The sequence below is a fragment of the Lissotriton helveticus genome, chromosome 7, assembly GCF_964261635.1.
Source record: "Lissotriton helveticus chromosome 7, aLisHel1.1, whole genome shotgun sequence".
Taxonomy (NCBI): Eukaryota; Metazoa; Chordata; class Amphibia; order Caudata; family Salamandridae; genus Lissotriton; species Lissotriton helveticus.
This window is the reverse complement of record NC_136068.1, coordinates 1,767,325,578-1,767,341,924: the sequence shown is the minus strand read 5'-3', so window position 1 is coordinate 1,767,341,924 and position 16,347 is coordinate 1,767,325,578. Positions and strand designations below refer to the sequence as shown.

Below are 16,347 nucleotides of genomic sequence, written 5' to 3'. Positions count from 1 at the left end.
TGGTGGAGGGCGGGTGTGTGTCTTTGCAGCAGTGGGCACTGCAGAGCAGGGCTGAGGTGCACTGGTGGAGGGCGGGTGTGTGTCTTTGCAGCAGTAGGCACTGCAGGGCAGGGCTGAGGTGCACTGGTGGAGGGCGGGTGTGTGTCTGCAGCAGTGGGCACTGCAGAGCAGGGCTGAGGTGCATTGGTGGAGAGCGGGTGTGTGTCTTTGCAGCAGTGGGCACTGCAGAGCAGGGCTGAGGTGCACTGGTGGAGGGCGGGTGTGTGTCTTTGAAGCAGTGGGCACTGCAGGGCAGGGCTGAGGTGCACTGTTGGAGGGTGTGTGCGTGTCTTTGCAGCAGTGGGCACTGCAGAGCAGGACTGAGGTGCACTAGTGGAGGGCCGGTGTGTTTCTTTGCGGCAGTGGGCACTGCAGAGCAGGGCTGAGGTGCACTGGTGGAGGGCGGGTGTGTGTCTTTGCGGCAGTGGGCACTGCAGAGCAGGGCTGAGGTGCACTGGTGGAGGGCTGTGTGTGTCTTTGCGGCAGTGGGCTCTGCAGAGCAGGGCTGAGGTGCACTGGTGGAGGGTGGTGTGTGTCTTTGAAGCAGTGGGCACTGCAGAGCAGGGCTGAGGTGCACTGGGGGAGGGCGGGTGTGTGTCTTTGAAGCAGTGGGCACTGCAGAGCAGAGCTGAGGTGCACTGGTGGAAGGCAGGTGTGTGTCTTTGTAGCAGTGGGCACTGCAGGGCAGGGCTGAGGTGCACTGGTGGAGGGCGGGTGTGTGTCTTTGCAGCAGTGGGCACTGCAGAGCAGGGCTGAGGTGCACTGGTGGAGGGTGGTGTGTGTCTTTGAAGCAGTGGGCACTGCAGAGCAGGGCTAAGGGGCACTGGTGGAGGGCGGGTGTGTATCTTTGCGGCACTAGAGCACTGACCGGTATGTGTCTGCCCCCCAGTACTGGAGCACTGACCGGTATGTGTCTGCCTCGGTACTGGAGCACTGACCGGTATGTGTCTGCCTCGGTACTGGAGCACTGACCGGTATGTGTCTGCCCCCCAGTACTGGAGCACTGACCGGTATGTGTCTGCCTCGGTACTGCAGCACTGACCGGTATGTGTCTGCCTCGGTACTGGAGCACTGACCGGTATGTGTCTGCCTCGGTACTGGAGCACTGACCGGTATGTGTCTGCCTCGGTACTGGAGCACTGACCGGAATGTGCCTGCCTCGGTACTGGAGCACTGACCGGTATCTACCTGCCCCGGTACTGGAGCACTGACTGGTAAGTGTCTGCCTCGGTACTGGAGCACTGACCGGTATGTGTCTGCCTCGGTACTGGAGCACTGACCGGTATGTGTCTGCCTCGGTACTGGAGCACTGACCGGTATGTGTCTGCCTCGGTACTGGAGCACTGACCGGTATGTGTCTGCCTCGGTACTGGAGCACTGACCGGAATGTGTTTGCCTCGGTACTGGAGCACTGACCGGTATCTACCTGCCCCGGTACTGGAGCACTGACTGGTAAGTGTCTGCCTCGGTACTGGAGCACTGACCGTATCTACCTGCCCCGGTACTGGAGCACTGACTGGTAAGTGTCTGCCTCGGTACTGGAGCACTGACTGGTAAGTGTCTGCCTCGGTACTGGAGCACTGACCGGAATGTGCCTGCCTCGGTACTGGAGCACTGACCGGAATGTGTCTGCCTCGGTACTGGAGCACTGACCGGTATCTACCTGCCCCGGTACTGGAGCACTGACTGGTAAGTGTCTGCCTCGGTACTGGAGCACTGACCGGTATGTGTCTGCCTCGGTACTGGAGCACTGACCGGAATGTGCCTGCCTCGGTACTGGAGCACTGACCGGTATCTACCTGCCCCGGTACTGGAGCACTGACTGGTAAGTGTCTGCCTCGGTACTGGAGCACTGACCGGTATGTGTCTGCCTCGGTACTGGAGCACTGACCGGAATGTGTCTGCCTCGGTACTGGAGCACTGACCGGTATGTGTCTGCCTCGGTACTGCAGCACTGACCGGAATGTGCCTGCCTCGGTACTGCAGCACTGACCGGAATGTGCCTGCCTCGGTACTGCAGCACTGACCGGTATCTACCTGCCTCGGTACTGGAGCACTGACCGGTATAATGTGTCTGCCTCGGTACTGGAGCACTGACCGGTATGTGTCTGCCTCGGTACTGGAGCACTGACCGGTACGTGCTTCCTCGGTACTGGAGCACTGACCGGTGAAACCCAGCGGAAGCCGCCCTCGCGGCCTGTCTGAGGGCCTGAAAGGGTTACACGCCGCCCCTCCCCCACTGCAGGCTGCACAATGCAAACACACTGAAGGCTGCAAACAAACGAGCAGCGGCGTCTGACCTAGAAATGTGTCCAGGGAGGAATGCGGGCAGTTCCAGGAAATCTTAACTCCTTCCTGGGACTCGCATCCCAGCTCGGCCCTGCAGCGCCAGGGGCCGGCCCTGCGCAGTGGGCCTGCGGCGCCCTGACCGGCCCTTCGCCGTGGGCCTGCTGCACCATGACCGGCCTTCCTCCGTGGGCCTGCAGCTCATGACCGGCCTTCCACCCTGGGCCTGTAGCTCATGACCGGCCTTCCACCCTGGGCCTGTAGCTCATGACCGGCCTTCCACCCTGGGCCTGCAGCTCATGACCGGCCTTCCACCCTGGGCCTGTAGCTCATGACCGGCCTTCCACCCTGGGCCTGCTGTGCCATGGGCCTGTCTTCCACCATGAACAGGCTGCGCCATGAGCCGGCCTTTCCCTGCGGTCCTGCTCTGCCCTGACCGGCCCTCCGCCGTGGCCCTGCTTCGCCAGGGGCCTGCCTTCCACCGTGGGCCTGCTGCACCATGGACCTGCTGCCCCGTGGGCCGGCCTTCCAGTGTGGGCCTCAAGCACCATGTGCCGGATGTCCATTGTGGGTCTGCTGCACCCTGACCGGCCTTCCACCGTGGGCCTGCAGCTCATGACCGGCCTTCCTCCGTGGGCCTGCAGCTCATGACCGGCCTTCCTCCGTGGGCCTGCAGCTCATGACCGGCCTTCCACCGTGGGCCTGCAGCTCATGACCGGCCTTCCTCCGTGGGCCTGCAGCTCATGACCGGCCTTCCTCCGTGGGCCTGCAGCTCATGACCGGCCTTCCTCCGTGGGCCTGGAGCTCATGACCGGCCTTCCTCCGTGGGCCTGGAGCTCATGACTGACCTTCCACCCTGGGCCTGTAGCTCATGACTGACCTTCCACCGTGGGCCTGCAGCTCATGACCGGCCTTCCTCCGTGGGCCTGTAGCTCATGACTGACCTTCCTCCGTGGGCCTGGAGCTCATGACCGGCCTTCCACCGTGGGCCTGCAGCTCATGACCGACCACTTAAGTGCCAGACAGAAGGCTGTACCTGCCCAGTGTGCTTTCTCGAGAGGGTTTATGACTAACTGACTAGTAATACTGGCTTTTCAGAGGCACCCTCTTCCTGGGACATCTTTGAATTCCCATCCAATAAAGTACAACTGTGTGTCTCCCCCACAGCACCAAGGGGGCCTGTTGTGAGATGTTTTAAGCAATCCCACGACTTCTCCCTTAAAGCATTCCTTAGGAGCCCCTGGTCTGTACCACATCACCAAGGGGCCTGTGGTGACATGTTTTATGGGATCTTGTGGCATATCTCTTCAAATATACCTTGCTAACCTTAGCATCGCTGCACCCCGTGAGGACTGTGATGGACATCTCATCGCTTTCCCTGCAACTCGCGGGCAGAATTCTAACCACCACAGTATTGTACAGCTGAGTGTGTACAGGTCAGCATGGATCACTCTTCCTCATGCCACATCTGGAGTGCAGTTCAGAATATCTATACTTGTCTATCAATACCTACCTTGATGCCACATCTGGAGTTGCGTTAAGAATCTCTATGAAAGTCTATAAATACTTACCTTAATGCCACATCTGGAGTAGAGTTAAGAATCTCTATACTTGCCCATCAGATCTTACCTTGATTCCACATCTGGAGTGCAGTTAATCTTAATACTTGCCTATAAATACTCACATTGGTGGCACATCTGGAGTGGAGTTCAGAATAGAATCTCTAGGATACCTTTGACCACAACCCCAATTTACATATCATAACCTCCCTGGTGAAATATTTTAAAGGTCTGCGTGGTTACTCTACCAAAAAAAATCAGTGCCAACTTCTTTTTATTAAGAAAATGTGAATCAAAGCCCAGATACCTGTCTAATACACTGAGCGATAAAGGGATCCACTCGCACGTGACATACTAATCCTCTCTAAATTGTCACATAAATGTATTCACTTTTGCTGAGGATCACACCTAGACACAAAGTTTATCTGAAACTTGGGATCAAGTGTGTTGTCTTCCACTGACTGAGACCTGCCGAGGAGATGGGTACAGACCCATGGGGAAATTTATCAGAGACACCTCTGGGTATTCATCAGTGTGTTGACGGAAAGTGTTGTCGACGCAACACTTACTGACAAACACATGCAAGACTCTTAAAGAGAAACAGAAGCCCAATAAGTACACACTGTAGTGATACACACACAAACCTATGTAACCCCACATACACAAACTCACAGAACACATAGAGAATGAAGAAAGCATCACTAGACAGTAGTGAACACAGCACCCACAGACACATGAACACAAACAGCACAGATGCTAGTTAAAGTTCATAGAGATAGACTATCTGTACAGCAACGAGATGGGAAACCGCCTTTGCACGGTATGTTTTAATTTGTCTGTAAGCACTATTTTCTGTAATGAGTTTCTGCAGGCACAACATAATTTCCTTGCATTCTGCAGGCCATGCACGCTTTCACTTTCCAAGCAGCCTGGGACAATGGCGGCCGGTTCTTTTAAATGAAATAGGTCTCGCCATTACAAGAGTTTGAGCTATTGGCATTGTAAATGACAATAGCTTAAACTCTCGAAATGTGAGGCCAACTGCACTTCAAATGCTTGTCTGTGATTTGGTGTAAATCTGTTTGGTAGTTTTAGGGTGATTTAAGGAAAAAGCTCTATGTATATCAAGGAACGCGGATGCTCCGCGGATCCATCAGATCTCATGATTAGATCTGATTGGCTGCCACCACTTCAACCAGGAAGTGGTGGCAGCCATCGTGAGACTTGGACTCGGCCGAAAGACAAGGGGAATGGGTTTAAATAACCTGACTCCTTAGGACTGGTGGTGGGGTCCCACAAGGACCCCACCTGGGCTAAAAACAATATTTTAATCTTCCCTCAAAAACGCGGAGGATCCGCAGGAATATTAAGTAAAAAACACACAAGCACTGGAAATCGCGCTTGTGTTTTACTAGGCCCCTGGATGGGCCAGGTCCCGGGGGGATTCATTATAAAATATATAGGGGGAGGGGCCACATGAGGGCACCCTCCCCGGGCCACGTTCAGCCCCAGGGACCACATCCCCTGGATGCCCGGCCAAATAGAAGAAGGGAGGGGGGACCACCTGATTTTGCCCCCCGTGGATCACATCTCCCGGGGCCCGACCTTTGTAATATTTGGGAGGGGGGCACAGCTATGCTGTAAAAGGGGGGGGGCATGCAGCCTCCTCCTTTGGCTAATTTTGGCCAATGGGATCCCATTCCGTGGGACCCAGCTGTATATTTAAGGGTGGGCAGCGCAGCCCCCCACCTGGAGCCATTATTGGCCCTGGGGACCCCATTCCACAGAACCACATCCAGCTATGTCCTGGGGTGCTGTACCAAGAAACATACTGGTTTCCCTGCCCGCAGTGACATGGGCAAGGAAACCTGTGTTGGATCTTGCTTGGGGGAGCAATTTCAAAACTGCCACCAAGCAGGAGCAAACACTAAGTCCATTCCAGCAGGCTGGAGCATGGAAATTGCTCCAGCCCGTTGAGAGCACGCTTTTCATTTTTTTCATGCCCGCACTGAAGTGGGCAGGGATACTAATGAAAGTATATCTCCTTGCAGGCATGAGCAATGCCGGCTCCCGACGGAGATGGGGAGCTGCCTTGGGCTTCAGGAGCCTTCACCCACAGCACCCCAACAAGGTGGGCTCTTACCTTTTATTGGCTGGGCACCTGGAGATGGGGACCCCAGGCCAAAATCAGCCTGGGAAGAGGCGCTGTGAGCCCATCTCCATTTATAATATGGGCAGGCCCTGGGAGATGGGGTCTCCGGGTCCTGAAATAGTCAGGAGGAGATGGGCCGAGTGTCCCCCTCCCGATTTACAACATGACCGGGCCCTGGGTGATAGGGGATGAGGTCCCTGAGGCAGAAATCAGCCTGTGGAGGGTGGGTGCCTTGCCCCCCTCCCCATAAGTTCAGCAGTGGGGTTCCCGAGCTTAAAAACAGCCTGGGAAGGGGGACCATGTACCCCTTTCCCTATAAAATGTTGCTGGCCCCAGGTGTGGGGGTCCCTGTAGCTTAAATCCGACCAGGGAGTGGGGCTTCTAGCATGCTTGGTGAAGGCATCTGCATGGTAAAGGCATGCATGCAGAGCCGAACTGGCCGTATCGGGCACCGGGTATTTCCCCTGTGGGTCGCCAGGATAGGGGCCAGATTTGGGCCACGGGGGGCTATTTTTGTTACAGGGCCGTTTTTGCAGCATAGTTGCAATATTGGTCCCTCTAACAAAATCGTCCAAAACCGGTACCCTGGCAAACAGCTCAGCCGCACCCCCAACTCCCTGCACTGCACTTTTCCAGGGCCAGTTTTGGTTCCCATTCCGGCCCTACATGCATGCATGCATTTTAACACATACAACACACAACAAGACAGCACAAAGTCATAAGCCTATAGCATCTATAACAGTAAACACAAAGATACATGGACAGATATATACTGTCTGCACAAATGTGACACAGCTACAGGCACAGAAGAATGTGTAATGAAGGAGCCGAGACACACGTAGCAGACAACACATGCACACACACACAACGCACATTCAAAGACACAGACACCAACACACTCTCTATCTCAGACACAGAAAACCTACAGGCTCGGCTAAAGAGTTACTCATAAAGAGCACACAACCGACAATGTCAAACACAACACATATGTAGTTGTATTTAACGCTCCCGCTAACGATATACGACAGAATGCTGTTGACCAGATTCAGGTTAGACTCTTTCTTTAGACTGGTCGCATTTCCTATGAAAAATGGATGGGCTACAAGTTTCCCTCCTTGCCCCTGCGATGAGAAATCTATTCAATCTGACTTACACGTTATCCTGTTTTGCAAATTCCACCAAGCACACAGGAAAATCTGGATTCTGCCGACACTGAGGAGCTGGCACCTAAGACAATGCAGGCCGGCATTACTCAGACTCCAAATGCTCGAATCCGAGACTGTCTGCTATTTCGTACTTAATTTCCTCAAATGTATCAAAAGGCATAGGAAAAACCTATAGCAACCATTGTTTACAGTGTAATGCATAATCATGCCTTGAGGAAACGAAGTGGATTGAAAATTGTACCTTTTTGAACATTCGTATCAATTCTCAGTTATGTGTATAAAATGTACATTGTATTTTTTATCTTGTTTCTTTTATGGTTTTCACTTGTGAAAAAAACCGAATAAAGAAGTTTATTATTATTATTATATGTAACAACCTTAGAACACACACATGCAGCTCTCATGGAACACACATTTATTTTTTATAATTGTCGTCATTTAATAATTTTCTCTCTTTTAAGCATTTTTAATGGATTTGATAGGATTTGCAATCATTTTGGAAACTTGTTTAATTGTATTTTTAATGGCATTTTATTGTTTATGAATTATGTACTGCTTTTATGGTTTTAATTAACCGAATAAAGTTCTTTGACTGACTGACTGACTGACACACACACATGCAGCTCTCACAGAACACACACACACACATGCAGCTCTGACGGAACACACACACATCCCTGGTTATACTTGAGCCGGCCCTTCTCACAGTGTCAGGACGATGATTGCTCCCAGCCTGCAGCAGAGCCAGTGGGGCCAGGGAAGGGGGGACCAGAAGAACCAGCTTCAAGGAGAGCCGGGTGACCAGGGAAGGCAAGACCAGAAGAACCAGCGCCAGGGAGAGCCGGGAGCCCAGAGAAGGGGGGACCCGAAGAACTAGCGCCAGGGAGAGCCGGGCGACCAGGGAAGGAGACACCAAACGAACCAGCGCCAGGGAGAGCCGGGCGACCAGGGAAGGGGGGACACAAACGAACCAGCTCCAGGGAGAGCCGGGAGCCCAGAGAAGGGGGGACCCGAAGAACCAGCTCCAAGGAGAGCCGGGCACCCAGTGAAGGGGAGAGGGGGGCAAACAACCAGCACCAGTGAGAGCCGGGAGCTCAGGGAAGAGGGGACACGAACAACCAGTGCCAGGGAGAGCCGGGCGACCAGAGAAGGGGGGACCCGAAGAACCAGCTCCAGGGAGAGCCGGGCGACCAGGGAAGGGGGACACAAACGAACCAGCTCCAGGGAGAGCCGGGAGCCCAGAGAAGGGGGGACCCGAAGAACCAGCTCCAAGGAGAGCCGGGCACCCAGTGAAGGGGAGAGGGGGGCAAACAACCAGCACCAGTGAGAGCCGGGAGCTCAGGGAAGAGGGGACACGAACAACCAGTGCCAGGGAGAGCCGGGCGACCAGAGAAGGGGGGACCCGAAGAACCAGCTCCAAGGAGAGCCGGGCACCCAGTGAAGGGGAGAGGGGGGGCAAACAACCAGCACCAGTGAGAGCCGGGAGCTCAGGGAAGAGGGGACACGAACAACCAGTGCCAGGGAGAGCCGGGCGACCAGGGAAGGAGACACCAAACGAACCAGCGCCAGGGAGAGCCGGGCGCCCAGTGAAGGAGGGGGGCAAAAGAACCAGAGCGAGGGAGAGCCGGGCACCCATGGAAGGGGAGACCGAAAGAACACACACCAGGGAGAGCGGGCACTCCTTCACCCTGGCTTCTCGGCGCCAACTCCACCTAGAAAGAAAATCACCCGAAATCCCCCTCACTGTCCCACAATCCTACCACCACACCAAACACTGAATCCAGCTCCATAGCCACCACTACCAACCCTAAAACACCCCCTTACAGTATCAACACCCCACTGCCTCCTGCGATCCAACCATACCACCACACCCACCCTTGTCATGCTACCTACCACATGGGGTCCCCCTGCCAGCCATGTGACCCCAGCACCCCACAAGAGTTCTAACACAGCTTCTTCAGCACACACCCCACAACTCCTCTAAACCAGCGCACGTGCGCCTTCTCTCCCCAAACCACTGCCCCCCCACCCTGTCTGGTTCCAAACACCTCCAAATCTTTCTACTTCCTACCCCCAAAACCTCAATATATATCATACTACGAACTGTCGCCCTGAAATTATTTCACATCCAACCCCAGGTCCATCATTATCACTAACAAAGCAGGGCATTGCACTCCCGGGTTCAAATCACCAAGACATTCCCCTCTGCAGTCAGTCAACCCATAAACGTTACAAATGTCACTCCTGGCAACACCACCAACCTCCAACAACCACAAGGCAATGCTCTCATGCGGCACTACATCAAACTCCAAGGGATGATTCTCCCGCTCACCGCCGAAAACCCAATCCAGCCCAACAACCGAAGACACTCACCCACCAAAACCCAAATCCCACAGCTCCCAACCTGAAAGATGGTCCCATCAGCTCCATAGATCCAAATCCACAAAGGTCAAAACACATCGCCTCACATACATCTCCTGCCTTTGTTTTCACCCGTCACCCACCCAGATAAGCACTGACTGAGGCACCTTTGGAAATGTGCTTCTATTTCAAGTCAAGTCCCTCCTGCCCAGCCCCAAAGGAGGATTGAATGGGTTAACTAGGGGAAGGGGGCAAAAAAGGCTCATATGGGGAAGGAGTTTGGAGTGGGACCAACAGCAATCAAAAACCCAACCTCCACACAAAACAAACCTTTAAACCTTACAAATTAAAAAAATAAATTTTGGAGATAAATGTGGGATTTTTGGGGCTCCCGACTAAAAAGCAGGTAAAATCCAGTTTAAGAAAAATATTGACATGAACATTGATTTTATGATTGGTCGACTAACTTCCCTCTGCATACATGACGGTAGACTTAAGCATGCCGCCTAAAAAAAATGCACACCTTTCTACTGTACTGTATGTGCACCGCCTGGAACAGGAGATCCCTGCGTAGAATAGATACCCCCCAGCATGTCTGGTGTCACAAGGGTCTCTGCGCCTGAGGGGTAAACCACACTCCTCAAACTAGGGGGTTAGTAGGAGAGAACAGGACCCCAGCCAGCCACATACACCATTTGCTCTGAACTTGGGGGTCAGTTTGAGAGAACAGGACCCAAGGAAGGCATATGGGGTACACATATTGCTTTAAAATTGGAGGTTAGCACAAGAGACTCAGATCCCGACAGCCCCCGGGGGTACACCATATGCTCTGAGCTTGGGGTACAGTATGAGAGAATAGAACCCCAGACAGACATGTGGGGCTTACATGAGGCTCTAAAAATTGGGGTTCATATATATAGAACTGGACCACAGAGAGTCCATGCACATTCTAAATTTGGGGGTTTGCATGAGAGAAGAGGAGACCCCATGCACCCCAGCGGGGTACACCAGATACTTTAAATTTGGGGGCTTGTAAGAGAGAATTGGACATCAGACAGACCCATGCGGTACACCATATGCTCTGAGCTTGGGGTACAGTATGAGAGAAGAGGACCCCAGACATAATGCTTTAAAACTGAGGGTTAATAGGATAGAACTGGACCGCAGACAATCGCATGCGGTAAACCCCACATTCTAAATGTGGGGGCTTATAACACAGAACAGGACTTCAGACAGAACTATGGGGGTACAGCATAGACGGAGCTGAAAGGGCTCCAGACAGATCAAAGGGGGCGCCCATTGTACAGCCCACCCTGGAGAGGCCAGGCAATCGAAGGACTCACCCTGATTCCTAAGCGGTATCAACATAATATTAGCATCACATTGTTTTGATTAAATACCATCTAGAGTCAGAACTGTAATTCGATGTGTGTGTCTTTCATGAAAAAGCATCATCTGCAAAACATTATTTTTTTCAAGTTTTATATCTTTAAATTTTAGAAGTCATCTCGAACTGCTTTGCACTCTCCACAGAGCCTTCTAGTTTCTCGTTTTATTGCATAGAATTCCATATTCTAGATTAGAATGTACAAAAATATTTATTGAACAAGCACATGACAAAAAACATTTTTTGATACCATTAAACGAATGAAATTCATGTCTGGGAGCACATACATCAAAGTTTATATATGGGAGATCTTTGGCGGGAACACACCATTTTTCTAAAAGGGTGGGGGGAGACATATCCAAGTGGGACTGCCCGATTACAAGTTTGGAGTTCTTTTCTAGTGCCTTATTGATGTAAGTGTTTAATGAAATGTTATACCACAATTTTACCGCCCTGTATATAAATTCGATACTAGATTATTATTTTTTACCGTAAAAAACTTCTGGGAAATAAATAAGCTTTTTTTTAAAGTTAGGACTATGTTGATTATTTATTTTCTTAACAATACCTCGCTCACAAGAAGTTTGTTAACAAATATGCTCGGATTTGCATAAACTTTCCTGGAAAGCATTTCCCTATAGAAAAAAACATATTGGTGAGTCGCTAGGTGAAACACTATACAAAAACCCTAAATAAAAAAAATAATACAAATAAAAACTTGCTAAATAAACGTATGCGAAGTAAAAAAAAATCTTTGAGGCAAGCCGTCAGTCTGGGTGCCAGTTTTGCACGTATCTATTCTTTCTCTACCAACAGCGCATGGAAATTGCAAGGCAAAAAAATGGATTTGCACAAAAAATCATAAGACTATGGCCTTCCTTTAGACTCTCCCACTGCTTTTTTTTTTTAACATAACTAGCTTCATACCCCCAGCCCGCCAAAAAAAGCCCTCCAGCAGCAGGAGAATGTTCAATTATGTGGTTTCCTTTTCATGGTTTTGTTTGAACTGAGGGAATGTGCAATTTTGGCGTGGACGACAAGTTTGTGGTTTGAAGCCCGAGTTAATTTGATACACCTTGCAACGCCTTTCGCTGGGGCATCCAAGGGGACAATGAAATGCGGGGAGGGTTTCACCTTAGTTGGGTGACCCGGCTCACCTCTCCTTAGGCACCCAAAAGCCTGGGCGACCGTGACGCGTAAGCATCCCTCTGCCCTGCTAGAATGCGGTCTATTCATTACCCCAAGAACAATTCCAGCCTCCACTGTCCCCCTGAAAAGAGTTGAGTTTAAATAAAGCCACGCAATGAAAGGTATGCAATTTAACCCTTACACGACTGCCCACCGCCAACCTCAAGGCTGCCACAGGGCTGCTGTGCGGACTTCCACGTGGAACCGCCTCAGCAAACCCTGTGCAACTCGCCGTCTTTGAGGTGCAGTTTTCTCCCTGAGCAGCCTGCTTCAAGGGTATCATCCCCCTCAAAACCAGAGGCTATCACAGCACTCCCAATGTATGGCACCGAAAATCTATAGGACATGATTGCATCTGTGAACAGCAGGCACCGCCTGGCTCACCTCTTCCAAGCATCCCGCGGGGGTCGAGAGCCCCCCCTCACACAGTACTTCATGGCTCGGTTCTCTCTCTGTCTATTCTCTGGGCCCCCGCTGCCCCCCACCCGGCAGCCTCTCGCTGTTCTGCGTGGAATCTCCCCCGGCCACAGTGCTCAATGGGAAGGTACAGAGCGGGGGTGCGTGTGCCAGGCATCCCCGGCCGGCTGTGCGCCTCGCAGCCCCTTGTAAATCTCAGCACGGCGTGCTGATGCCAGAATTAGGGGTGGGGGCAGAGATGGGGACCCTGCAACAATGCCACACTTCCAAACACATAACACACCTTCGACAGAAAGGGCGCAGCCCACAGCACCCCGAATCTTTGGGGGTGCGGAGGGCGGGCGGGAGCCGGACACTGACCTGGTCTGTTCCCCGCGCTCCTCGGTGCGTCCACTCGTGCGCTTTGGGTGGGGTGTGATCTCAGCGGAGGGGGCTGTCTCGTCTTCTTTCTGCTCCTCGGTCGATGGGAGCCGGGCGGTGGGGGCAAGCACCGGCTCATTCCTAGAAGGCAGTGGGTGGGGCGTGGACGGCAGCGCCCCCACCTCTCCCCGCCGGATTCCTTTAGTTTCGAGGCGCTGGCTTCCCTTTCCCTCCGTCTGCTCATTTTCTGCACTTATTTCGAGGAGTAAAGAGAGTGAGGGGGCGGGAGGGGGGCTGGTATGGTGTTCGAGGGGGGGGGGGCTGAATCTGAGAGTCCAATTATTTCCTGCGCCCTTCTGCCCCCACCGCTTCTGCTTATCTGACAATAGTGGGTTCGGGGCGTCGCCCCCTCCCCCTTCCCTGCGCGCGGCTCCTCTGGAGAATGCCGGAGCCCCAGGCATGTGAACTTGAACTCTGCGTGTCTCCTGTTCCAGGCGGTGCACATACTGTGCGTGTGTGCTGGGGGTGGGGGAGGGGCGGCGCTGCACACAGAATGGGCCGGCCTTGAGAGGCCCTCCGAGGCGTGCGAGGCAAGCCGGGCCTGCCTGCTGCTGCTGTGCCCGGATCCCACACGCAGGCAGTCCCCCTGCCTCTCCCCGAGTCTCCTGCTCTGCAAATCTGATGCATTGAAAGATATATTAGGATGGCCTCTCTTTTCCCTGTGCCTTCAATTCAGTTCTGTATAACCGAAAACCATCTATGTATAGGATATGAACAATACCCACCGGTTTGTTAGGAAATTATTACATCCCCTATTAGAAAAAAGTAAATCTCGCCTCTGTTATAGGAAATTATTAAACACCCTATGTTACAGGAGAGTATTAAGCCCCTCTTTTATAGGAGGTTAATAAGCTCCTCTGTTATAGGATAAATAAACCTCTTCTCCTACAGGGGATTAATAAACCCCCTCATAGGGGGTTATTAAACCCCCTCTTTTATAGCAGTTTAATACATCCACTTTGTTTTAGGAGATTAATAAACCAACTCTGTTGAAGGAGATTAACTAACACCCTCTGTTATAGGAGGTTAATAAACCCCTTTGCTATAGGAGGTTAGTAAACCCCTCTGTTATAGGATATTGATAAACACCCTATGTTACAGTAGATTAATAAATCTACACTCTTATAGGAGATTAATAAATCCCACCTTATAGGAGATGAATAAATCCACTCTGTTGAGGAGATTAACACATCCCCTCTGTTATAGAGTAATGAATCCACTATGTTGTAGGAGATTAATAAACCCCCCTCTGTTATAGGAGGTTAATAAACCCCTTTGCTGTAGGAGGCTAGTAAACCACTATGTTATAAGAGATTGATAAACCCCCTATGATATAGGAAATTAATAAATCCACACTATATAGGATATTAATAAATCCACTCTGTTGCGGAGATTAATACATCCCCTCGGTTATAGATTAATTAATCCACTCTGTTATAGGAGATTAATAAATCCCCTCTGCTATTGGAGATTAATAAACACCCTCTGTTATAGGAGATTAATAAATACTGTCTGTTATAAGAGATTAATAACCCCCTCTGTTATAAAATATTAATAACTCCCTCTGTTATGGGAGATTAATAAACACCCTCTGTTATAGGAGATTAATAAATACTGTCTGTTATAAGAGATTAATAACCCCCTCTGTTATAAAATATTAATAACTCCCTCTGTTATGGGAGATTAATAAACACCCTCTGCTATAGGAGATTAATAAACCCCCTCTGTTATATGAGATTAATAACCCCCTCTGTTATGAGAGATTAATAAACACCCTCTGTTATGAGAGATTAATAAACATCCTCTGTTATATGAGATTAATAACCCCCTCTGTTATAAAATATTAATAACTCCCTCTGTTATGGGAGATTAATAAACTCCCTCTGTTATGGGAGATTAATAAACACCCTCTGCTATAGTAGATTAATAAACATCCTCTGTTATATGAGATTAATAACCCCCTCTGTTATGAGAGATTAATAAACACCCTCTGTTATGGGAGATTAATAAACACTGTCTGTTATAAGAGATTAATAACCCCCTGTATTATGCGAGATTAATAAATCCCCTCTGTTATTGGAGATTAATAAACACCCTCTGTTATAGGAGATTAATAAACACTGTCTGTTATAAGAGATTAATAACCCCCTCTGTTATAAGAGATTAATAACTCCCTCTGTTATGGGAGATTAATAAACCTCCTCTTTTATATGAGTTTAATAAACCCCCTATGTTATAAGAGACTTTTAAACCTCCTCCATAATTGGACATCAACAAACCCCCTCTGTTATAGGAGATTAATAAACGCTGTCTGCTATAAGAGATTAATAACCCCCTCTGCTATGAGAGATTAATAAAAAACCCTATGCTATAGGAGATTAATAAATCTCCTCTTTTATATGAGATTAATAAACCCCTCTGTTATATGCGAATAATAAACACCCTCTGTTATAGGAGACTATCAAACCTCCTCTGTCATTGGACATTAATAAACACCCTCTGTTATAGGAGATTAATAAACGCAGTCTGTTATAAGAGATGTTGGACAGGCCACATGAAGGGCCGCTCTCCCCCGGCCCAACCAGGCCCGAACCAGCCACGCAAGTACCACACACCACCATTGCACGTCCACCGTCCCCGCAGGGACCCCTACACTCGAACCTGTTGACCCCGTAGGCCGACCCACTACCGGCCTGCGCGCCCATCCTGGGCGCCATCTTGGACACTCCACCACGAGGCCGCCTGGCCCCCGATCGACCTCAACCCTGGGCCTGGCCAGGCCTCAGACATTCCGGCACCAACATCCACCCAGGAGGTGAGCGGGCTACTTGGTCAGTCAATGGGAGCAGGAGGTGTCGATGGCTCTCACCCGCCAAGTGCCGCTCGCCCATCGCCTCCCCGGACGCTGGCTCCACCCCCCTGCTGGGTGTCTGAACCCCCTCATCCCGGACCTCCCGACCTCCAAGTGCGAGGGTCCGGACATCAAAGCACACCAGCCCTATAACTGGGGCAGCTCCAGAGCAGGACGGGAGTTGTATCTTGGAGTCGAGAGACGCAAAGAAGAACTCATCCTTGACGGACTACCGGCGCTGCCGTAGCTCTGTCTCGTGCACCCTCGTCTTGCCTGCTGGCGCTGCCGCGGCTTTGGGAACCACCCTATCCTTCATCATCGTCGGGACCTGCTGGCGTAGCCGCGGACCGTTTGTAACCACCACCTTCATCGGGACCTGCTGGCTCTGCCGCGGACCGTCGTCTGCCTTCATCCATCTCGGGACCTGCTGGCGTAGCCGCGGACCGTTTGTAACCACCACCTTCATCGGGACCTGCTGGCTCAGCCGCGGACCGTCGTCTGCCTTCATCCATCTCGGGACC

General features: G+C 51.4%; 1 long non-coding RNA gene across 1 annotated transcript in view; it reads right to left on the bottom strand.

Moving 5' to 3' along the window:
• LOC144770747 (uncharacterized) overlaps positions 1-13,050 on the bottom strand; it is a 502,054-nt gene extending 489,004 nt beyond the window's left edge. Inside the window, exon 1 of the long non-coding RNA XR_013599001.1 lies at positions 12,916-13,050. This is a non-coding gene — a long non-coding RNA (uncharacterized LOC144770747). The remainder of the gene's footprint in view (positions 1-12,915) is intronic.
• Positions 13,051-16,347: the final 3,297 nt, after the last annotated feature.